Source organism: Tiliqua scincoides, chromosome 4, assembly GCF_035046505.1.
Source record: "Tiliqua scincoides isolate rTilSci1 chromosome 4, rTilSci1.hap2, whole genome shotgun sequence".
Lineage (NCBI taxonomy): Eukaryota > Metazoa > Chordata > Lepidosauria > Squamata > Scincidae > Tiliqua > Tiliqua scincoides.
The window spans coordinates 141,520,268-141,544,679 of NC_089824.1; the positions used below are offsets into that span (position 1 = coordinate 141,520,268).

Below are 24,412 nucleotides of genomic sequence, written 5' to 3' on the forward strand. Positions count from 1 at the left end.
TACAAGTTATAATGACTTGTTCAGCAGGCCTGTAAAGCTCTGATAGGAAGAAACAGAGATAGGTAATTGGACAAACTGGGTTGCATCCTGAAAAAGCCCCCAGCCATTGAGCCCGGATAAGAAGCAAGCCATGTTGCCAATTCAGTTCTGGCAGGGCTGGTAGATCAAAACAAGGAAGACTTTTTTGGGGGGAGGGGAACTTTAATATTGAAGTGGAGTGGGAAATGCTTGCAACAGGCACAAAATCAGAACTGTCGCCTCTCCTTTACCCGGTAGCACAGGCTGCTGTTATGCATCTTCTTTTGGGGATTCCTTCCCTGTAATCCATAAATACAGCCAACAAGTTCTGAACAAGGGCAAAGGCAGAAGGATTCTGCACAAAGACTGTTTCAATACAGGGCAGGCACCAGGGCATTTTCAATGGCATAGGGGAAGAGGTTCAATGCAGTCAAACAAAGCATAGTTCTCTCCCTGGCAGAGGCCCAAGCACCTAGACGTAAAAGATCCATCACCAGTTAATCTAGTGGCGGCATGTCAGCTGCTGCAGGAGTTTCCTGAAGCTGACACAAAGGAATAGTCATGTTACATCTCAAGTCTTTCACCCAGAGCAAAGAGAGCTTTCTGCCTTGAAAAATCTATACAGTCTGCAAAGAAGCAAACTGCATGCATAGCTGAAAGGATCTCTTTCTCTCCCCCCCCCCCCAACAGCTATTCCCAGTTAGGTAAAACTGTCATAACATTAAATTGAGAATAGGAGCCTGACTGGTATGCACATATACACATACGCAGTCATACATAAATTTAGATTAACTGCTTATTTGTCACAACCCAGAAGGGTAATTTCATACACTTTACAGACTATACAGTGTGACTTGACCTAGTCGTTAGAATAATTTGAGCTCATGGCTGAAACACATTAATGACTGCAAGGAAAAGTAAGTCAGCCTTTTCAATACTCCCAGTCCATTCAGAGGATTTTTAGATTTGTTGAGATTTGATTTTAATGGTCCCCACCATATCCCAAATGCTAGATGGGCTGCTTACTTAGCTGCACACATCAATTTGAAAAGGTAGGAGGGATGGGGGGATTCTTCTTTTGGGACAGTGACAGGCCTCTGTGTTCTGTCACATGCCACCTCAGTGAGTTGTTTGTATGAAGTGAATGAAAAACTCTGAACACTGAGTGAGATTGAAGATCATCACTTTTCTGGGAGTGGGGAGAAGCAACAGCTGTCAAGGTAGACAAAACAGTGGCATGTACATACTTTTCCTGAGAGCTGGATCCCAACCAGGTGTTGGCATGACTTAAAGTAGCCTGAGGATGTGTATGAGACAGTACAGAATTAGCTGCAGCAGCAACAACGGCTAACACAAGCACAAAGCTATGTCTGTGATAAAGTATTGTGAATTGGGTAGTGGGCGGTATCTTGGTTCAGCCTGTCAGTAATCATAACTGTGGCTATGTGTCTTGTGCCAAATAAGTGCATTTTTAAGTATCTGCATCAAAAGCATTTTGGTAACATTTAAAGAAGTGTGCGTGTTCATGTGTGCCACATGTACACATATATGTACTTATACATTTTTAGCAATTATTAATAAACATTCTCATTTTTTATCTTCTCCCCAAGTAATTAGCTAATACACCCTCAAACAGAGAGATTGCCCTTTTTTCCAGTAGTACAAACAAACAAATTATACTTCTCCAGCATCACCACCAAACTGACCATGAGGTGTTTTTTTTTAAGTTGCTAGGTAAAAAAACCTGGAGCCAGAGGATGGTTGTGGGCAAAGATGTTGCTGACAGCCCTGTCTCTCAGACCATGTAATTGCTGTAGATAAGGAGACAGTCTCTGGAATCTCACAACAACAATGAAACCCCAAACAAACACCAGCAGGAAAAGCCATATTAGGTTACCTCTTTGCAAACAGAAAATGAAGATCATAGTAAGTGGCCATTCTGTGCAAATAACCCATTTCCCTTCAGCTCTTAATAAAATCTTTGCTTTGGATCATATACAGCTCGGACCTGACAAGTAGGGAAGGGAGACAGTCTCTAGAGCAAAAAGGTAGATTGAATTTCAGAGTGCAACCAAAGCTGCTTGGAAAACTCTGCGGTAACTTAAATCCTTCTCTCTAGGAAAGTCTCCTACAGAAACACCTTGCCTTGGACAGAGAGGTTTTTTCTTACTGTTTTTCACTGTGTGCATTTCTCTTCAAGGCAGTGAATTTGAACTAGTATAGTATATATAGTATAGCAATTTGAACTGACAAATTGCTGTAGGTCATCGCTGCAAACACAGAACTTTGATCCCACATTTCTATAACCCAGCATTTTTCAACCGCAGTGTGCCGCGAGGCTGCCTCAGGTGTGCCGCGAGATCAGAGCAGACAGACAGCAGCCGCGCACACAGGGGAAGTGGCTGCTTTGAGCCTTACGTGCAGCAGAAGGAAAAGGAGCAGGCACCCAGCGAAGGGGCTGGTCACAGCTGCTTTGCACCTCCTGCTGTCCCCTGCTCCTGCTCCTGAGCAAGACGAAGGCTGCAACCCAATCCTGATTTACCTGGGAGTAAGCCCCATTGATTATTATCGGGCTTCCTTCTGAGTAGACACGCCTAGGATTGGGTATTAAGTCCTTGCCTCCTCTGCGTGCTGACTGGGCGACCAGAGAAGCTTGGGGGAGGTGCCAGCGGGTGGAGTGAGTGAGAACAAGGGAGTCAGGAGCAGGCAAGTAGGTATGAAGCAAGCGAGTCTGCTGAGGCCACCAGCCTAAGAACTGGCTGGCTCAAAGGGTCCTGGAAAGTCCCTTTTCCTTGCCAGTTTGCCTGTAACTTCCCAAAGTGACCCTCCCTGCATTGCCTTTTGCCTTTTAGGGGAAGGGCATTGGTCCCCAATCCTCTCCATACTTACCTGGGAGTAAGCCCCATTGACTATAACGGGGCTTACTTCTGAGTAGACATGCATAGGATTGGGCTTTTGGTCACACTTTTTTTCTTAAATACAGGAGCAGGCAATTGGCACTTCTCCCTACCCCACTCCCTCCCACAGGCGCACTGCCCCCCAAATCTCATAATTGCAGTCAGCACCTCTCTTACTGTCCCTTCACTTCTCCGTACCTTCCAAAGGTTCAGAATCACTTGCTTCAAGTTCTCTCTTCCCCCCACTCCAGCTGAATCCTGTAGTTGCTTCACTCATGTCTCTTCATTGCCCCTCGCCCCTCAGCTCTCCTACGTGCTCAATCTGACTTCTCTTTGCCACCACTTTCTCGCATAACACTTTAATAACATTTTTCTTCCTTTTCACAATCACGTATACTTTCCACAAGTTTCATGTGAGTTTCTTTTTCATGTAATAAGATAATTGTATTAATTATATTAACAATTAATTGTAATGTAGTGATTTAATGTAGCGCATAACATTAAAAAGGTGGCGCATAACATTAAAAAGGTGGGCGCATAACATTAAAAAGGTGGGCGCATAACATTAAAAAGGTGGCAGAGCAGCTTTTAAACTGATCCCTGGGGGAAGGCCGACAGGAGCCGAGGGGCATCTGGTTCGGGACTCCTCATCCCTATGGGATGAGGATGGGGAGGTTAGAGAACAAGACAAAGGCAGGGTAGGAGAAGAAATTGGGAAAGGTAGGGTGATGGGATGCGATAAACGGTTTGGCACAATGAGAGGATGCGGGGACAAAGGAGCGAATAAGCAGCCCATCCTGGGGCATTCCGTGTATAAATGCTTTTATGCGAATGCCCGAAGTCTACGAGCAAAGGTGGGAGAACTGGAATGTCTGGTGACAAGGGAAAATATTGACATAGTGGGCATAACGGAAACCTGGTGGAATGCGGAGAATCAGTGGGATACCGCAATCCCGGGCTATAAACTCTACAGGAGGGACAGGCAGGGGCGTGTTGGAGGTGGGGTGGCCCTTTATGTTAAGGAAGGGATAGAATCCAGCAAAGTAGAGATTGAAGGTGGGTCCGACTCCACCGTAGAATCTCTGTGGGTTAAATTACCAGGCTTGTGCAGCAATGTAATACTGGGGGCGTGCTATCGTCCTCCAGACCAGAAATCTGATGGGGACCTTGAAATGAGGAAACAGATCAGGGAGGTGACAAGGAAGGACAGGGTTGTAATCATGGGGGACTTCAATTATCCTCATATTGACTGGGTCAATTTGTGTTCTGGTCACGATAAGGAAACCGGATTTCTTGACGTGCTAAATGACTGTGGCTTAGATCAGCTAGTCAAGGAGCCCACCAGAGGACAGGTGACTCTGGATTTAATTTTGTGCGGTACGCAGGACCTGGTTAGAGATGTAAACGTTACTGAGCCATTGGGGAACAGTGATCATGCTGCGATCCGTTTTGACGTGCACGTTGGGGGAAGAATACCAGGCAAATCTCTAACAAAAACCCTTGACTTCCGACGGGCGGACTTCCCTCAAATGAGGAGGCTGGTTAGAAGGATGTTGAAAGGGAGGGTAAAAAGAGTCCAGTCTCTCCAGAGTGCATGGAGGCTGCTTAAAACAACAGTAATAGAGGCCCAGCAGAGGTGTATACCGCAAAGAAAGAAGGGTTCCACTAAATCCAGGAGAGTGCCCGCATGGCTAACCAGCCAAGTTAGAGAGGCTGTGAAGGGCAAGGAAGCTTCCTTCCGTAAATGGAAGTCTTGCCCTGATGAAGAGAATAAAAAGGAACATAAACTGTGGCAAAAGAAATGTAAGAAGGTGATAGGGGAGGCCAAGCGAGACTATGAGGAACGCATGGCCAGCAACATTAAGGGGAATAATAAAAGCTTCTTCAAATATGTTAGAAGCAGGAAACCCGCCAGAGAAGCGGTTGGCCCTCTGGATGGTGAGGGAGGGAAAGGGGAGATAAAAGGAGACTTAGAGATGGCAGAGAAATTAAATGAGTTCTTTGCATCTGTCTTCACGGCAGAAGACCTCGGGCAGATACCGCTGCCCGAACGGCCCCTCCTAACCGAGGAGTTAAGTCAGATAGAGGTTAAAAGAGAAGATGTTTCAGACCTCATTGATAAATTAAAGATCAATAAGTCACCGGGCCCTGATGGCATACACCCAAGGGTTATTAAGGAATTGAAGAATGAAGTTGCAGATCTCTTGACTAAGGTATGCAACTTGTCCCTCAAAACGGCCACGGTACCAGAAGATTGGAGGATAGCAAATGTCACGCCTATTTTTAAAAAGGGAAAGAGGGGGGACCCGGGAAACTATAGGCCGGTCAGCCTAACATCCATACCGGGTAAGATGGTGGAATGCCTCATCAAAGATAGGATCTCAAAACACATAGATGAACAGGCCTTGCTGAGGGAGAGTCAGCATGGCTTCTGTAAGGGTAAGTCTTGCCTCACAAACCTTATAGAATTCTTTGAAAAGGTCAACAGGCATGTGGATGCGGGAGAACCCGTGGACATTATATATCTGGACTTTCAGAAGGCATTTGACACGGTCCCTCACCAAAGGCTACTGAAAAAACTCCACAGTCAGGGAATTAGAGGACAGGTCCTCTCGTGGATTGAGAACTGGTTGGAGGCCAGGAAGCAGAGAGTGGGTGTCAATGGGCAATTTTCACAATGGAGAGAGGTGAAAAGCGGTGTGCCCCAAGGATCTGTCCTGGGACCGGTGCTTTTCAACCTCTTCATAAATGACCTGGAGACAGGGCTGAGCAGTGAAGTGGCTAAGTTTGCAGACGACACCAAACTTTTCCGAGTGGTGAAGACCAGAAGTGATTGTGAGGAGCTCCAGAAGGATCTCTCCAGACTGGCAGAATGGGCAGCAAAATGGCAGATGCGCTTCAATGTCAGTAAGTGTAAAGTCATGCACATTGGGGCAAAAAATCAAAACTTTAGATATAGGCTGATGGGTTCTGAGCTGTCTGTGACAGATCAGGAGAGAGATCTTGGGGTGGTGGTGGACAGGTCGATGAAAGTGTCGACCCAATGTGCGGCGGCAGTGAAGAAGGCCAATTCTATGCTTGGGATCATTAGGAAGGGTATTGAGAACAAAACGGCTAATATTATAATGCCGTTGTACAAATCGATGGTAAGGCCACACCTGGAGTATTGTGTCCAGTTCTGGTCGCCGCATCTCAAAAAAGACATAGTGGAAATGGAAAAGGTGCAAAAGAGAGCGACTAAGCTGATTACGGGGCTGGAGCACCTTCCTTATGAGGAAAGGCTACGGCGTTTGGGCCTCTTCAGCCTAGAAAAGAGACGCTTGAGGGGGGACATGATTGAGACATACAAAATTATGCAGGGGATGGACAGAGTAGATAGGGAGATGCTCTTTACACTCTCACATAATACCAGAACCAGGGGACATCCACTAAAATTGAGTGTTGGGCGGGTTAGGACAGACAAAAGAAAATATTTCTTTACTCAGCGCGTGGTCAGTCTGTGGAACTCCTTGCCACAGGATGTGGTGCTGGCGTCTAGCCTAGACGCCTTTAAAAGGGGATTGGACGAGTTTCTGGAGGAAAAATCCATTATGGGGTACAAGCCATGATGTGTATGCGCAACCTCCTGATTTTAGGAATGGGTTAAGTCAGAATGCCAGATGTAGGGGAGAGCACCAGGACGAGGTCTCTTGTTATCTGGTGTGCTCCCTGGGGCATTTGGTGGGCCGCTGTGAGATACAGGAAGCTGGACTAGATGGGCCTATGGCCTGATCCAGTGGGGCTGTTCTTATGTTCTTATGTTCTTAATGTAAGTAAAAAACTGGTAGTGTGCCTTGACAATTTTAGTGCCTTGTCGGTGTGCCATGAACTGAAAAAGATTGAAAATGGTTGCTATAACCTGACACAGATCACTTCCATGGGCTTCTGTCTGAAGGCCCATCAACAAGCCCATTCAGGATTATGGTCTGCAAATTTAAAAAAAAAAAAAAAACCCAAACCAAAACAATAAAATCAAATTTCATGGTAGACAGGCATCTATCTACCCTCCAGCCTCTTCTCAATCTTAGAATGAGAATTCTGACTGTGGGTTGTATCTTAAATCAGTTAAGATTCCTTAATCAAATTAAAATTAATGGGAGTCACAGCTGTCCCTAACTTGTCCCCTTGTCAGTGGTGCTTAGTCAAGGGTAACTTTCTTACAACATAATTCAAAATATCAGTCATGAATGTAGATAGGTTAAAACTGTGCTGTAGAACACCAAAATTTCTTAAATATTGTACCTGTATCTATATCCTGTAAGAGATTGACTAGGACATGATCCTGGCTGCATCCAGTTGTCAAAAAGGATGTCCTCCATAATCCAAGAAGTTCCTCAAAAGGGATGACCAAGACAGTGGCAAAGTGGCAAGGCTTTTTTCCAAGCTACCCTGGAGGTACTCTGCTCCCCTCACCCTCTGACTGCTGATAAACACACTCAAATACAATAATTTCAGTTTTATGTAACAATGTTAAAGACAAATCCAAAAGAGTCGTCAAAGAAATATGTTAACACCATATAGACAGGATCACACCCATACACTTCATGTTAATCTAGAATAACTACCACAACCTACTTCTGCCTTCAAATCACTATCCCCTCATTAACTGTAAGCATGTACTAGAAAATATGGGTGAAACTCATATTTTCGCCACACTTATGATTCCTGACTATGAACAGTCAAAATAAGCTCAGGGAAAAAACCAAATTAAGGGCCAATCCACAAAGTAAGAAAAAGCACATGCAGACACGTGACTTCAGAATGCAGGTGGCATATATCACACTCTACAACATCAGAACCAAGCTGCCAAAGGATACCACTATATAATGAGAAAGTATTGGCTAGAAAATTTCCCTGAATAGCTAATTTCAAAAAAGCAAGGCATTTTTTATATTGAGAATATGCATGTATTGAGAATATGCATTCTCTCACTTTGAACAGTGTATTGCATGGTTTTTAGGAGGCTGCAGATTGGATCCAAGTGGTCTACAGCTACTCAAGCTGATGTGATGGGATGGAAATTCTCCCCCCACCCAAACTGCCTGGCACCAGTCCATATCTGTGCCATGTTATTACTACTGTCTCTTTCTTTTCTGGAAATTTGCAGCGGACTGGCAGCCAAGGGCTCACAGACTGGTACAGGTCTGTGGACCACCAGTTTGAGTACCACTTGCCGAGTATGCTTTCTCTTAGTAAGAAGCCAGTCCAGAAATGCATCTTCTATGAAGATAAAAATTAATTGTCAAATTATGAAAATTACTCACTAACAAAATTCTTCTATTTCATTTCAAACAAAACAAAAAAATACTGCAGTGTTCAAGACTGGGGGGGTGACCTTATTTTTCTAGTCTTTACTCAAGGGTTTCCATTAATTAACATCCTGAATGTTGAATTTCTACAGAAAACATTAACATCTGATTCATACAGAAGGAATGCAGTATCAGGGAAGGGAATAGCAGAGGAAGTATGAGACCTGACCAAGGTGACCCAGTCTTAGAGTAAGAAAGTCATTTTTATACTCTCAGCTGCTGTGTGCTCTGAAGTGATACATCAATGCTCTAGCAAAGCCTGAAACAGTATGGGATAAATATACATGTACCCTGAATCTAAGCTGAAAGAGAGATCAGAGAGCCAAGTCCCACAGGACTGGATCCTGTGTTAATCACTACAACGGTGTTTACTCACAACGGAGAATCTACCTGCATGACAAGCAAAACAGTATACAAAAGCATTTCAGCTTTATCCTCTCTGTTCATAGCTGCTCAGTGCTCTACACCCATCACTCACAGAGAAAATAAATGGAATTAGGCTGGGAAAAAGGGAAAGAAAAAAAAAGACAATGATTTCCATTGCCAATTATTATTCCAGTTTGGCTAAGCCTCCTTCATTTTCCACCAGATATGTTTCATACATTTCTGCACAGAGCTGCTTTTCCAACAGGTTAGTTCCACCCTTTCTTGTTAAACAGAGGATAAAGCTTGGACACTAGGGAGTTCTCATTCAAAAAGCTAGCAAAGTAAACCTTTGCTAGTGCTAATCAGAATTTTTTCTTTTTTGTATAAAAGGAAAGAAATGCACACACACACACCCAGACATTCTTCTAATGCCAATATTTCTCCATCTTCTAAATCCGCAATACTCTGAAGACTAACTATTACTCATTAAACTATTCTTCCACTTCTTACTAGTCTAGTCAAGTCAACCTTTATTAGGCATAAACATTAGGTGGGTGAAGACTCTGTACGGAAACCGCACTTCTTACTAAACATTATATACCTAATTAAAAAACAACATCTTAGTCTTCCTGTGTACTACCCAGTCATACAGCTTGCCCTTATAGTGACTCTCCCTGTTCAGGAGGGGGGAGAGGGAAAAGAGAGTTTGAAAGTCAATTACAACTATTATCAGCCGTAATATCTTAGAGTCATGCTGAGCATGTTAAATATGCTGATCACTTTGGACACCAGAGGCACACTCTGAAGCTGTTTACCATTCCCTTCATTAAACACTCCTAGGCCCGTGCGAGAACTGCAAAACAAATAGGTCTCATTTTCAAACCTGATGTAGGCGAGATTTTATGAACATCAAAAAACAAACAAACAAAGCAAGAAAATAATGAACAGCTATAAAGAATGTATGCTTTGTAACCATGCAGCAATGAGGAACAAAGACAGAGGATTCAGTAGGTCTTCCAGCTTCTGGAGGAAAAGGAATCTATCAAAGAAACAGCACAATCCATGGATAGCAGAGGGACCAAATCTGGAAGTCCCAGCTCTACCATGAACTCAGTGTGAACCTGTTTACAGATTTAGCAGGACAGTCCAGATTATACCATCTGATATTATACTATATCCAGTGCTTTTTTTGTAAATAAAAAGGTGCAGGAACTCACAATTTGTTAATCTTTTATTATTTATTTATTTATTTATTTATTTATTTATTTATTTATTAACCATTTTTTATTGGAGAAATAAAATATTTTTTATGTGCTTCCCCCCTAAAGATGAACTTACTTCTGAGTAGACATGCATAGGATTGGGCTGTCAATCTCCTCATCCCCTTCCCCCTAGCTATTTTTTCTACACTGTAAAAATACAGTGTACAGGGGAAAAATACTGTACAGGTGCACTTGTAGCATGTAGTATGTAATGTGGCACTACTTCGAGTTGAGGAAGCAGTGAATGGCTTCTGAAAAATGGCTTACATGAGTTCCATGTAATAAAATTATTCTAAGCAACTGTGAGAGTAAGAACAAAAAAGGAATTCTTACATGAGAGGGGTCCTTAGGTGCACATAGAAACAGCTACATTTGCAAACAAGTGATTAAATATGGTTTAATTCAGGTATCAGAATACTCTGTGTCTTTGGGAAGGCACCTGGCATGCAATTGTATGTTCTCTGCTGCCCTGAGCAGCTGCTGTGCATTACTGGAGAGGAGCTGCAAATGCTGGCTGGTGGAGAGCATGCTTGTGGGGGAAGGATGAGGAGGATCTCTGGCAAGGCTGGACAACACGTTGAACACATGTAGAATCCCTTTTCACCTGCCCTTAGCATGTGAAAACGGGTGCAGATATATATCTCTGCCAGGATTAAGAGCCCAATCCTAGGTATGTCTACTCTGAAGTAAGTCTCATTCTAGTCAATGGAGCTTACTCCCAGGAAAGTGCCTAGGATTGCAGCCTAAGAGCCCAATCCTATGCATGTCTACTCAGAAGTCCACTTTAGTGAATGGGGCTTACTGTGGATAGGATGGCAGCCTCAGGGCCCAATCCTGTGCCTGTCTCCTCAGAAGTCAGTCCCATTAGAGGCAGTGGGGCTTCCTCCCAGGAAGGTGTGGAGAGGACTGCAGCCACAGAGCCTTTCCTCTGCCTGTCTGCAAGGCTATAACACTTTCCCGGGAGTAAGCCCCATTGAGCACAATGAGACATACTTCTGAGTAGACACGCCTAGGCTCCTGCTGCAGACTGGCACGGGGGCTGCACCAGCCAGCTTCCTTACCCTTCTCCTCCGCCAAGCCAGTACCTGGGCGTTCTGTGGGTGCTGCAGCCCATCTCCCTGGCTGGCTGGCTGTCCGTTCTCGGCGTCGGCGCGTGTCCCCCGCGCCCTCCACCGGCTTGGAAGCTGCGCTGAGAAGCAGAGCGCGGGGGGAGGGGAGGCAGGCTGAGCTGAGGCGAGAGCTTGGAGATGGGGGCAGGAGGGGGTCGTTCTGCGGTCAGGCAGGGGCCAGGCAACCGCCCACCCTGCACCCCCCCAGCACCCACCCAGCGAATGCCTCTATTTTGCTCCCCCCCTCCTGGAATGCCTCCAAAGGGGAGGGGCCCCTGCAAAAAGGTGCCGGAACTCCGTCCCCCCACGTTCCATTAGAAAAAAAAGCCCTGACTATATCCAAGGATACTAAAGATGTAGAGCAAATTCCCATTCCAGTGCACTATTGCTCTTCTATTCTCATTTGAATCATATCCTTACCATGAACTAAATACAACTTCATAGCAATGCTTAGATTATGTGTGATGGGGAGTTTGGATCATCATCATCTCATACAGTCAAGCAAAGAGGGACAGCACCATGTGCTCACACATGAACATGCTCACACATACTCAGTGGGTGGGAAGGAGGACAGTCAGCATCATCTGAACCAGCCTCTATCCCTTGGTTTCCCTGCTCTATCCAGAAAATGGAAATAAGGGCCTCACTCACAGCATTGTTGTGAAGACAACAGCAATGAAGATTGCAAACACTTCGTGAGTTTTCCCCACCCCTCCAAAACATTTTAAGTGCTCCATAGTTGTCACTATCTTCCCCCCAAAAGGGGATCTGTTCATGATTTCAGGGCAGAAGGACCAGTCTTATGGAAGGTAGTTAACTATGTTGTTTACAGGCCTAATAAAGACTTCTAAAGATCTGTGTTTTTTTTCAGAATGGTGCTTCGATCACTTAACTGCCTTCTTTTTTCAGCTAGGGTTTTGGTTTTTGTTCTGCACACAGCACAGAGAATTTGTTTGAAGTAGAAGTAGACAAACACAATGGGTCTGTGACCAGACATGCCTGAGCTTCAGGAATGTCTGTGTCATGTGAAGCTTTGTGTACCTCACTGTAAGGGAGGAATTTAGCATACATGATATGCTTTATGACCTTTTTTCAAGGCATACAAAATGCCTTGTATTTTGAGGAGGGGATAAATTTCAAAGCAAAAAAGAGGTTCACACATACTGTTTACAGCTCACATCCCAATATAAAGGACGTCATCAGCATAGGGCCCATTCACCTGACAAAACAAAATAAAAAGTCTGGGGTCTTGGCAACCAATCAGCATTGTGGGTTATACATACTCCACTGTTTGTTTAACTACCTTAAATAATTGGGTTAAATAAAGCCTTGACTTCCAGAGACTGTAAGCAGCAACTGTATTATAAGCAGGCATGAGGCCAACCACACTGCAACTGAATCCTTGCCATGTCATTCTATATGCTCTGGGCTACTTGGATCTTGTAAGAAACACACTGGAGGTGTGTGTTTGTTGTTTTTTTTAAGACAACCAACACTGGCAAAGCAATTCATTACATCAGACGGAAAGGACACAATCAAGAACACACAAGAGCATGGCAACCTAAAAAAATTACCACACATTACACATTACCACATCTTTTCCGCAACCTCCCTAAGAAAATGCAACATGCCACTCTGAACCTTTCAGCTTCAGAGTTGGCCAACTATTGCTATCCTAACAGATTCAAGCAGATAAGCACTAACCTATACGTCACAGATATCAAACCTCAAATATCCTCCATATGATCTGTACTCTTAGTATAGCCATAATGTGTCTTTCTGTAAGTGTAAGATCTCTCACTAGATGCTGATGTAGGCATGAAAATACTCCATGTGCTGGACTCTGGTGCCATCCATTATGTCTATGGTGGAGTTAGTTCACCACATTGCTTACTTTTCCAGCACTCACTTCACCAGGCTTAAGTGGGAAAGGAAAAGCAATCTGCCTTCTTATCTCTTGGCCTCCATACTAGACTGGCCAAGCCAGGTGTCAATCACTACTTAAATGCAGATTACAGCAGAGAAACCTGAAATTTTATTATTGCAATAAGGGTGAAAGTGACCACTGGCAGTATGTTTAGGATTTCCAGGGAAGTCAAGTATGCATGGAGTTAATTTTTTTCAGACAGGAGAAAACAGATATTATTAAGAATATGAGATCTTCTGTAGTCTAGCATGCTACAGTCAGAAAAAGTGAAAAATGTAATTTTGAAGTTCTGCGGTTATTTTTCTATTAGAGTCAAACTCTTGATGAAACCACTTACGACTGCTCTAAAAAAGGCATTAAGTCTTGCACCTTCCAGTCAAGCACTGTGGAGGGGAAAGGGTAGTAACCAATGGTGGTAACCACAGAGGTAGGGGACAAAAGGAACAGTGTAAGTTGATGTAGCTAGCTTCCCAGTACTGATTTACAAAGCTACTGTAGTATATGTAGATAAATATCCATTTGTATTATTGATATTTAACTCTGTATTCTAATTCTTCCAGAAGGAACATAGTTCCAGAGCTAATATTTGTGGTAGCATGGTCTAATCACCGTGCAGCAAAATATGAAACAAAATCAATGGTAGCTTATAAGATGTAATCTCACTACTCTATTTGGCTCACTGTGCTGAATTCCTAGCTCATAAATCATTGTTACTAGCCATTCAGTGAATCAATATTCAGATTCCCTCTTGGTCTATACATACAACCACGAAATGAAATAATAATGACCCAAGATCTGTCATATATTAGGTCATCAATACCACCAACAGAGATTTCTTGGCAACAATGAGGTAATTGGAGATAAAACACATCTGATGAACATGCAAGCTATTATGAAAAATCTGTAGCTATATAGGAAAAAAAAATACATACAGGCCCGCACATGTCCATAACCGCAATCCTGAAACTACTTACCCACTTGACATTTGTGAGGCAATTCCTGAGCAATGGAGTAACTTATGAGTAAGTGGTTCAAGGCCTAATAAGATCATGACCTTAGACAACTACATTTATCACAGCGCTGCAATAAATACACATTTTAAAGAAAGCCAGCATTTATGACATTGATATTAAATATATTTAATTAGACTGTAAACATACAATCGTTAAATGCTATCTTCTGTCTTGTTCTGACTCCCCCTCCTCTTCTCTAACCTCTCTTTGTCTTTTAAAAGCACCATTAGTACATCTGTAAAGAGAATTCCTCAATTCCTTACTCTCATTCCGATAGCCCCAAAGCCCCAATGGAGCAAAATTAGTCCCATTAAAAACCAACAACAAAAAAATAAAATAAACTATTAGAGTGCTTTCCATGAAGCCTTATTCCCCAAATGCTTTACAGACCATTTAATTATCTCAAGGTAGTGGAACGCCTCTCTGCAGACAAACGTGAAAGCTACTGCTCTCTCTCCCTCTCTGTCTCCCCCTCCCCCAGTATCCCACATGTGGGCCATGGTGCTATTTTAATCTCTAATGGTAATAATATCTGAAAGAGCTAGCAACAGAAAAATGTTGGCCGGGACGGAGCTTAAAAAAAAAATCAATAGCATGGGATCTTTAAACTACCACCAAAACAAAGCAGGAGAATCCATAGCAGCAACCTAGTTTGTGGATCGAAAACTACATAAAACTATAAGCCAGCCCTTCACCTAACCCCACTATGCATATCATCAGCAGAAAAAGCAGTGCCTGCTGCCAGTCACTGACATAAAGCGATTTTCCAGACATACCACTTTACGCAGCAGGGGTGTAGCACTTTTAGGAGGCTTTATAATAATTATGTTTTCGAAAATGGGGGGAGAGAATCATCTCTTTCTTTCTCTCTCATTCTCCTTGTTTTACATCCTGTTTGCTCCCACTCTCCTTCTACACCATTAAAAGATTTTGCTGCACTAATAACAAGATATAAAGCAGCATATTTAAGAAGTCCCGAATCACCAAGTAGCAAATGCCAATGCATTTCCTTATACTTATGCTTGTCTGTTAGTTTTTAATTGCAGCCTTACAAATTTATCCACTCACAAGGGGTAGGAGGAATTGCCTCCAGGAGGAAGGCACAGCAGAAGCACCATTACCAGACCTTGGGACTCCCACACTGGAAATTGCACCAGAGTATTATCTCAGTATGCTGTCCTCCCTGCCCTCAAGGTAGCAGCAATAGGACAAATGGAAAGGTTCATTGTTTCTCAATTATCTAAAAGAAAAGTTGGTCCACTAAAGTACTCCAGTACTTCCAGTACTCCAGCCTTCTAATGCTTCAAGAATAAGCACCAACATCTTCCTTGCAGACCTCTACTGAAACTGGCACACTAGGTATCAGCTAATGTTTCCCATGAAGTTTGCTGGCTAAATACTAATACAAAACTAAATACAGTATTTAATAATAATAGTAATACTTAATACTAAATACAGTATTCACTAAATACAGGTCCATATAGAAACGTGAAATTTCAGAAACTGCTCCTTGAAAGAATGGCCAATTTGTCCTGCTCAGCTAATCTCATACAATACCAGTGCTGTTGCCAATTATTGTAGAATTCTGGTCACACAGAGAGGTTCAACTTTCATACACATTAGTCCAAAAATTCAGATGCCCTTAGCAAAATCTGCAATATGTCTGCCAAACCCACCATTGCCCAGTACTAAAGATCTCATTTTTCTGTGTCAGTAATGCACACACACACACACAGAAAAGCAGAAACATGAATATAAGTCCCATCTACTACTACAAGAATGACATTAAGACTAAAAATTTCATATAGCAGTGTGACACATCCAAGATCTATATTCAATGAAAAAATGAGTCACTAGTTAATTATGGGTATTATACATCTAACTGCACTGCATATCACGTGGACACATCAGGAGTCTCACATATCTTCCCACAAAACCTACAGCAGTCATCACTTTGAATGTTACACAGAAAATGCAAATAATCTCTGTACACATTTAGGGTGCAATCCTAACCCCTAAGTGCCAGTGCTTTCCAGCCTCTGTGAGTGACACCCAACTGCAGGATGCAGCACACGTCCCATTGGCACCGCTATGCCAGTGCTGGAAAGTACTGACATAAGGGGTTAGGACTGCGCTCTTAATATGTGAAGCCACCCAGATATTGACCTTTTAATAAAATACCCAGACTGTGTTAGCTTCTCGAAAGTTGAGGCATTTCATGGGCCTGTGAGATCACACACACAAGCCATCATGTGAGACATTCCAATATGAGGTATTTTTATAACTACTACTAGATTTAAAGAGTTTCACTTTTATGTGATGAGACAGGAATTGTTACTCTTGAGTTTTCTCCTCAGATGCAAAATGCATAAGGTCCACTAGTATACATAGAGCTATGGCTCAAGAAAAACCATTTGTGGACAAAAGCAATCTGGTTACGGGGATCCAATAAGTTTAGATGTTAGCATAAGAAAAGCAAGCCGTGTGTCATGCAGGGCGTCTCTAAACCAATTTTGATTGCCTAGGAGACTATGGGGGGAAAATTCCAGTCACCTCTCTGGCACTTACAACTTATAAATTTGGTGGAAGTGTTCTGGATTCAGTTGTGTTCATCTATTTATCCAGCCTCCCCTACTTATTCAAAGAATACTCTTGCTAACTCCAGTTTTGAAACTCTTAACCCAAATGCCTCTTAAACCATGAAGTGAAGCCCTGGTAGCAAATCTAATTTAAGCACACACTTGTCTGTTCAATTGCTAACATATTCAAATCTTCATAGACTTTGGCTGTCCTCATTAATGATTGTCTTCTGAAGTTTATTCCCTTCATGTCATGATTTTCACAGAGTCCTGCTGAATTTGATAATGATTGTCATTCTGGTGACTTTGCATTTTAGAGATAACCATTTCACAGTGTGCAATATTCATTCTGTATATTCCTAACGCCTGTCCGAGCAATTATGCTCATAATTTTGGCCTCGCTTGCTGCAACATGCCGCTAATACGAATTACATTTTTGAACCACAATTAACAGCACACTCAATTTGCTTGCCTACGATCAGATAGTAAAAGCACACTGTTAAAAAAAGCACAAATGAAGCTAGAATTTGTCCATCAACCTTATTTATAAGTGAAAAGAGTGAAGAAGATTACAAAATTTTAATAAGGGCATTATATTACGGTAGCAATAATCTAGGTGTTTTACTGGAAGCGAAGTGGATTACTGTAAATGAAATTTTAAAATGTCCTTTCCATTTTACAGATAACACAAAATGACTCCTTTCATGTCTCCTGCGATAAGGATACATTTGCCACACATTTAAATGGTGCCTTCACCCCATCCAACCCAATGTATAAATTAATAATTCAGTGACATTAATACAAGAAGATAAATGATAAAGAGGTTGGAACACAAGGGGCAACAATACACACAGACTTCTTTTGGAAGAGCTAATACCTCTCTGCCAATTACAGGCAGAACTTTTTAACAGTTTTCAATGGCATTTTTACAATCTAAATAGCAGCTTATACACACACAATTTCACACAACTGAAGCTTAATAAATCTCCTGCTGGTACCAAACAATCATTTTAGGGGATTAAAGTGCAACATCTGCTACCATTAATAAGCATTTTATATAGCTGTATGTATAAAAGCAGTCTCTACTGAATTGTTAGTCTCTGAAAAAGCTTCTAGACCCAGGCACCAGTTTAGCATAAATTATAGCTTTATCATTTGATTGGTGATTTTAGCTTATGACAACAATGAAGGGTATTACTACATAGTGGCTCCAGAATGAAAATATATGCTAGGTAGAACTGTTATTTTCCAGAATGGCAGTGGTCCAAAGCGGTTGAAAGAAAAAGCAAATTATATAGTCATATGCACTGTGTTTTCAGTCAGACTTTGCAAACATGTTCTTAACAGTTATTTTGCATAGATGTAGAAGAATATTTCAGCTGAGCTTTTGAAGGACAAAGGCCCAAAACCTAACCAACTTTCCAGCACCGGCATAGCAGTGCCAATGGGACGTGTGCTGCATCCTGTAGTTGGGTGTCACTCACGGAGGCCTTCTGAAAGTAAGGGAATGTTTGTTCCCTTACCTCAGAGCTGCATTGCCCTTATGTCAATGCTGGAAAGTGGGTTAGGATTGCGCCCCCAAATGTCTAAAAATCTCAATAATGCTCTTTGACAGATTGGCCGTCTGCAATTGTCACATGCGGCCCCCGATGTAATTCCCTTTATATTAAAGCAATTGCACAAAAGTAATAATCAGGGCCCAATCCTATCCAACTTTGAGCATTAATACAGCTGTGCCAACAGGGCGTGCACTGCATCCTGCAGTAGGGAGGCAGTCACTGAGGCCTTTGCAAGCTAAGGGAATATTTGTTCCCCTACCTCAGGGCTGCATTGTGGCGCTGCGTCAGTGCTGCAAAATTGGATAGGATTGGGCCCTCAGTTGTGCTATTACATTATGACTGTATGTCTAGTTAAGACACAAACTTTTAAGTCACTCATGGAGATGCTTCACCAGCATCAACAGAACAACACTATAGCCCTAATAGACATTACAGGTTGGGGCATCCCTTATCTGGAATTCTGAAATGTGGAACTTTTGTGAGAATCAACATTTTTTTTTTTTTTTTACATCTTTGGCTAAAGAAATAATATCACAAACTGTGTTTCATGCACAAACTTTGTTTCATGCACAAAATTATTTAAAATATTGTGCAAAATTACATTCAAGCTATGCATATAAGGAGTATATGAAACATAAATGAATTTTGTGTTTAGGCTTAGGTCCCATCCCCAAGATCTCTCATTAAGTATTTGCAAGTATTCCAAAATATGGAAAAATCTGATAACCAAAACACTTCTGGTCCCAAGCACTTTGAATAAGGGATGCCCAACCTTTACAAAATTTGGTTTTGGAATCAATCATTTTAGAATCAAAACTTTTTATACATTTTTCATCAGTTATTTGAAAAGTTACGTGTTAGTTAAAGTTGGCAGATTCTGGAGGTTCAGGAATGCAGGCCCCAACACAAGATTAGCAAGAACCAAGAATGCAAATGCTGACCCAGACTGTTCTACTCTGCGCAGCCAAAATAACCCAGTGCCTGCTGTTTTCATTCTGGACAGCAGAAAACCAAAGACTGTCAATCAGGTCCCATCATGAAATGAGGAGTGGGACACCAACAAGCTCTCTGTCACTCTTTCATTTCCCTTTCACATTTTGTTTCCTTTTCAAAAGGGCTGAAATGACAAAATGATTCTGCTGGGCTTTTGCTGGGACCAAATCAAAAATATATTTACAGTTTGCTATTATTTATCTACCCAAATGAGTGTGGCTGGGCCCAAATTGGCAAGTTGTGTTGCCTGGGCATGTGGTAGTCTTCTAAAACACTAACCCACCATGACCGGAAGAGAGTGGCATCATCAAGCAGGAAAATTTTTAACAATCCTAGGCTGCAATCCTACTCACACTTACCCAGGAGTAAGTCACATTTACTATCATTGTTAAAAGCGTATCTATAAGTGCCTGTTCCAAGAACAGATCTGAAACATTTCCCCAAATGCAGTCACCTACCATGGTAGCATCAAGTCTAACATATTAAAAATAAAATACTGAAATGAATGAGGACCTACCTGAAATTGGCTCGTGACCCACCTAGTGGGTCCCGAACCACAGGTTGAGAAACACTGTTCTAAGAAATATGATATAGGCAAAATATGTTTTAAATAGTGTTAGATGTTTAATTTTTTTTTTTTTAAGAATCACAGTGCAAGATATTGACTGACACAAACTTATAACTAGTGCCAATATATGTGACAGCTGACACAGAGGTCAGAACCTATTAGCCATACCAGGCTTTGAACTATTCATGGCTGAGGCCGAAGCCACTCTTAGCCAAGGGAAACCAGCTGCTTGAAAAGAAATAAGCTTTCCGGCATTAAGCCAGGATGTAAGTAGATTTAGCATCCTTTTTGTTTCACACTGATGGTTCCTTTTTGGCTGAAAAACATTTCCAACAACTCCCATCTGTATCTTAAAAGAGGAGGCACTGAAGAGAATGGGGAGAATGGGCAATTTGGACACCAAGTGTCACAGAGCTTCCGACAGCATCATCTGGAATGTTAAATACTATCATGTCAGATAAAACAGAAAGCTTCGGCTTCCCCCAGCACCATTCAAGTTTTAAATTATTACAAACTGCTTCAAACATGAAGGCCAACAAATGAAAAAAAGTTAAAAACAGGGATGCAACTTTTGTTGCATTACTTCAGAAACAAACAAAAAATATAAATGATTGAACATGTTTAAGCAATAAACCACATTGTACCAACACCTCTCTAATCAAGGCCAAAAACATGCAATCTTAAAGCTACCCAGTTACCATACAGCAGTGATCTTTTGCCTTGAGATAACAAAGGCAGTACTGTACTGAACATTGCCAGGCCTATTCTATCTCAACATTGACTTCTTATGAATTGAGACTATGTCACAGAACACATCCAGTGTTCACCAGACAGGCTACACATTGCAGGGAAAGATCTGTAATAGAGGGCTGATGTGATGCAGGAACTCAGAGGGCAAAACTATACATGAAATGGTAGTTGTCCATGTGTCCATTTTAGTCACATAACATGGTGGTGGAGGGGCTAACCTCCCTAGGAGGGAATAGGAGCAGATACCCCATGTCCACCTTCCTGCTCAGCTTCACTGCTGTAAGCTACCGTCTTCTATATCCGCTCCAATAGCATTATTGCCACCACCCTTCTTCCAAGGAGCTCAGGGTGGCATACATAGTGCCTCCACTCCTTCTGAGATCACAACAACCCTGCAAGGTAGGTGAGGCTGATAGTGACTGGTCCAAGGTCACCCAAGAAGCTTCCTAGCTTAGCGGGGATTAGAACCTGGGTCTTCCAGATCTTAGCCCACCTCTCAAATCACTACACCATCCTGAGCTGGCTGCAAAAAAATTGTTTAAAGTAGCGGACCTCAGGAAAGCAAAGTGGGAAAAGGATGAGACTTGCTTCCCTCCCCTGCATTTTCCTTTGCCTGAAAAGAACATTCCAATTCAGGTACTCCCTGCTCAGTGTGTGAACAAGACAGACACATGGATAAAATGCATCAAGGCTGACATATCACATTAGGTTGCCATCCCCATCTGTATCCCAAATACTAGTCCCACATCCCCACTTGAATATGGGTATAATAATAATGATTCTTCTTTTCAGGATTAAGTGAAGGGCTTTGAATGCCATAAAGCTATACATGTTAAATATAATTGCAAATCTTATTAAAGGGCCTCAAGGTTCACAACAATAGCTTAAAAAACACTGCCATATTCCATGGTGCAACAATGGCACATCTTTGCCATTGCTATGTTACAGTATTAGGCATAAGCAAAATATAATTTGTGGATGCATCTCAAATCCTCTACAGTACTAGAAAATGGGGATTACAGGGGAAGCCAAGTAAAGATTTTGCTGAGCAGGAGGTCAAGTTTACTCTGGAAAAAAAAAAATCCTATTGATTTCAATGAAGTCTACTTCCAAGAAAGTCTGTTGAGGATTGCTGCCTTAATATGAAGGATTTACAGGTTTTTGAGCCTCCCCATCATCTTTTTCCAATCCAACCATCCACAGTTCCTCAGATTAGCATTGATTTAATGCAAAATCAGTAACCAAAAATGATCACTAAATCCGAACTGGTTATTTTGCACAAAGCTATTTCAACACTAAGAAAGAAAAAGAAGAAATGATATTAAACAGGTTTAATAATTAGTCAGTAAACAGTGTAATGTATATGTCTGGCATAATTAAGAAGGTTAGAATTCTTACACAACCCTTCTCAAAGGAAATACAAAAGACTTGTTCTGACATTTCACTAAATTAGAGTCCTGGATTCTAATAATAAGAATGTATTAAAGTAAAGTTTATTAATACTTTAAACCAAACTATTATTCAGCTTTGCGTAATTGAATGTTCAGTAATCTTATAACGTGATGACAATGAATATTCTGTAGCTAGTGCTAATTTCTAAGCGGGCTGGCTTTTTCTTCCAATTCTCAGGGCCCAAAGCTTACTATGGTTACTTAGTAATGAGGGATAAGAATACTGCACATGGTCTGCAACACTTTTATTCCTACTTCATCAGTTACAAGTAGGAACCATGACTTTATTTATTTTAAAGCACTTGGAGTCATCCATGGCAAACCTTGATTCATACTCAGCCACAGGGATGGGTGTCTCAACTTGTAAAACTCAGACTCAAGTCACCAAACACATGGTTTCCCAGACTCATGTGGACATGAGTTACACGTGTTTTGAAACCGACTTGGGAGGTTTTCTTGTGAACAAGTGGAGAATTAGGAAACTTGGGTTCCTAAGGAACCAATCAGCGCTTTCTGCACTGCTGCACCCACTCAAAGAACAGCAGAGCTTTTGTTTACAGATGGGATGGGGACAGCAGGGGAGTGTTAAATGAGAACTCCAACACACACACACACACACACACACACACACACACACACACACACACACCCCTTCTGTGGCACCTGCCTGACTTGTTTATCGAAAACACTCAGTCTCAAGTCAGAGTTCCAAAAAGGCTCTGGCTGAGTCCAAAGGCCACCCATTAAGACTTGTGCACAAGTCAAAAGGGGCAGGGACTCAGACTTGAGTCTCACCATAGTGAATTGGCACATCCCTGCTAAGCCATGGGTGTAGTCTCAACCAGACATTTATGTCAGCAACCTGTAAAAGGTACTTTGAAAGAGAGAAAATAGTAGGTCAAATGGGAAGATAAGTTTCTGCAACTGAAAAAGTTGCATCCTTTGCTTTTCAACTATTGCAGAGACTAAAAAAGACAAAAAATACAGTTGTAAGCAGTTGCAGACTGGCTCTCAAATAACTCTGCCAAAGCAAACTCTATTCACATCCATGAGGCCTTCCTAACACCTCCCATTCAGGATAACAAAACACTTGACAGGGCAATGAATGAAAACTGTTGTTCATGTCCTGCAAGGAATTTTAGATTAACACTGTGCGATAGTGATGGCAAATCAAAACAGGAGCCAGCTTCCAAAAGAGGGTTTTTGAAAAAGGAAAAAAGAGACAGTATTCTGTGGCCACCAAACACTTAATAAATACATTAAAACTGTGCAAAGGTACATTAGATCTTTCATTATACACTGATTCCTGCAAGAGACTCATAGCCCAATCCTATCTACACTTTCCTGGGAGTAAGCCCCATTGACACTAATGAGACTTACTTCTGAGTAGACATGCATAGGATTGGGCTGTCAATCCATTCCCTTGTAGTTAGGAAGTCATGACTACTTGGTGAAGAGAAAGGCAATATGTCACTCCAGTATTGCACATAGTTGTTGAACTGATGGCCCAATCCTATCCAGGCCGGCTGCCGACAGTAAGCGTGTTGTACCAGGGTGACTGCTTTATGGCAATCATAAAGCAGCCAACAGTGGCATGCATGCTGGGCTGCTGGTGGTGAGGCTGAATTTACTTCCAAAGTGACGACAGACAGCTAAAAGATCCACCAACTATGGTAGGCCAGCAGAGGTCAGGGGAATGGGGCAGGATAGAACAGGAAGGGGTAGGAGAAACAGGACGGTGATGGGGTAGAGAGGAGGGCAGAGCACACACAGGAAGGGGGCGGTTTTGGCAGCAGTGCCGCCCATTGAATCCTAAGCCAATCCCAAGCCTGGTCCACCTTCATGAATCATTGTGAACTTACGCCAGGTATAGAGCTGGTCCAGGTTTGAGTTAACCCATGGTGGATGCTGATATGTAACTCGAGTGTGTTTAAAATACCACACAAGTAAGAGAGACTTATAGCAGACCAATAAAAGCAAGTTGACTAGGAGCTGGTTTCCACATTCCTGTCCACATTCCTGCTGGAAAGATTATGTTTGATAGGCAGAAGGACTATGCTAACAAGGCAATGCTAACATAGGTCAAAAAGACTGTAAGTTGTGCATGAATGGGAGTCTTGATCTGCAACACTATCATTGTGGAACGGGCTGCATTAGACAATAATACAAAAAACTAGCATAAGGGGGAAGCAAGCCTGGAAGATGACTATCTTTTTTTTGGTGAAGTGCAATGCTGTGTTGTGCTGGAATGTTTTTACCAAGTGCTTGTAGCAGTGGAACCCCATGGGAGAGCACTTCCTGAGGCTGCCGACACAGCACAAATTCATTTTCTGCAGCACTTCAAGTCTTTGTTAATGGGTTTACCACTACTCCAACATTAACTTCCGCATGCAGATTTTGTATCAAAACATCTAAAACTCATTTTATAATCTTGATCCAGCAGGATTGCATGCATGCAATGAGACTTTTAAATAGCATTTCCCAGGTACTATGCTGAGAATTGCTTCTGACACTGGGCTGCTGTGGTGATTCCAATACAACACAGACAATTTTTTATTAAGAACAAACAACT

At 42.1% G+C, this 24,412-nt stretch overlaps 1 protein-coding gene across 7 annotated transcripts in view; it reads right to left on the reverse strand.

Moving 5' to 3' along the window:
* Positions 1 to 24,412, reverse strand: part of ADGRL2 (adhesion G protein-coupled receptor L2) — a 660,835-nt gene that overhangs the window by 188,551 nt on the left and 447,872 nt on the right. The window lies entirely within an intron of this gene.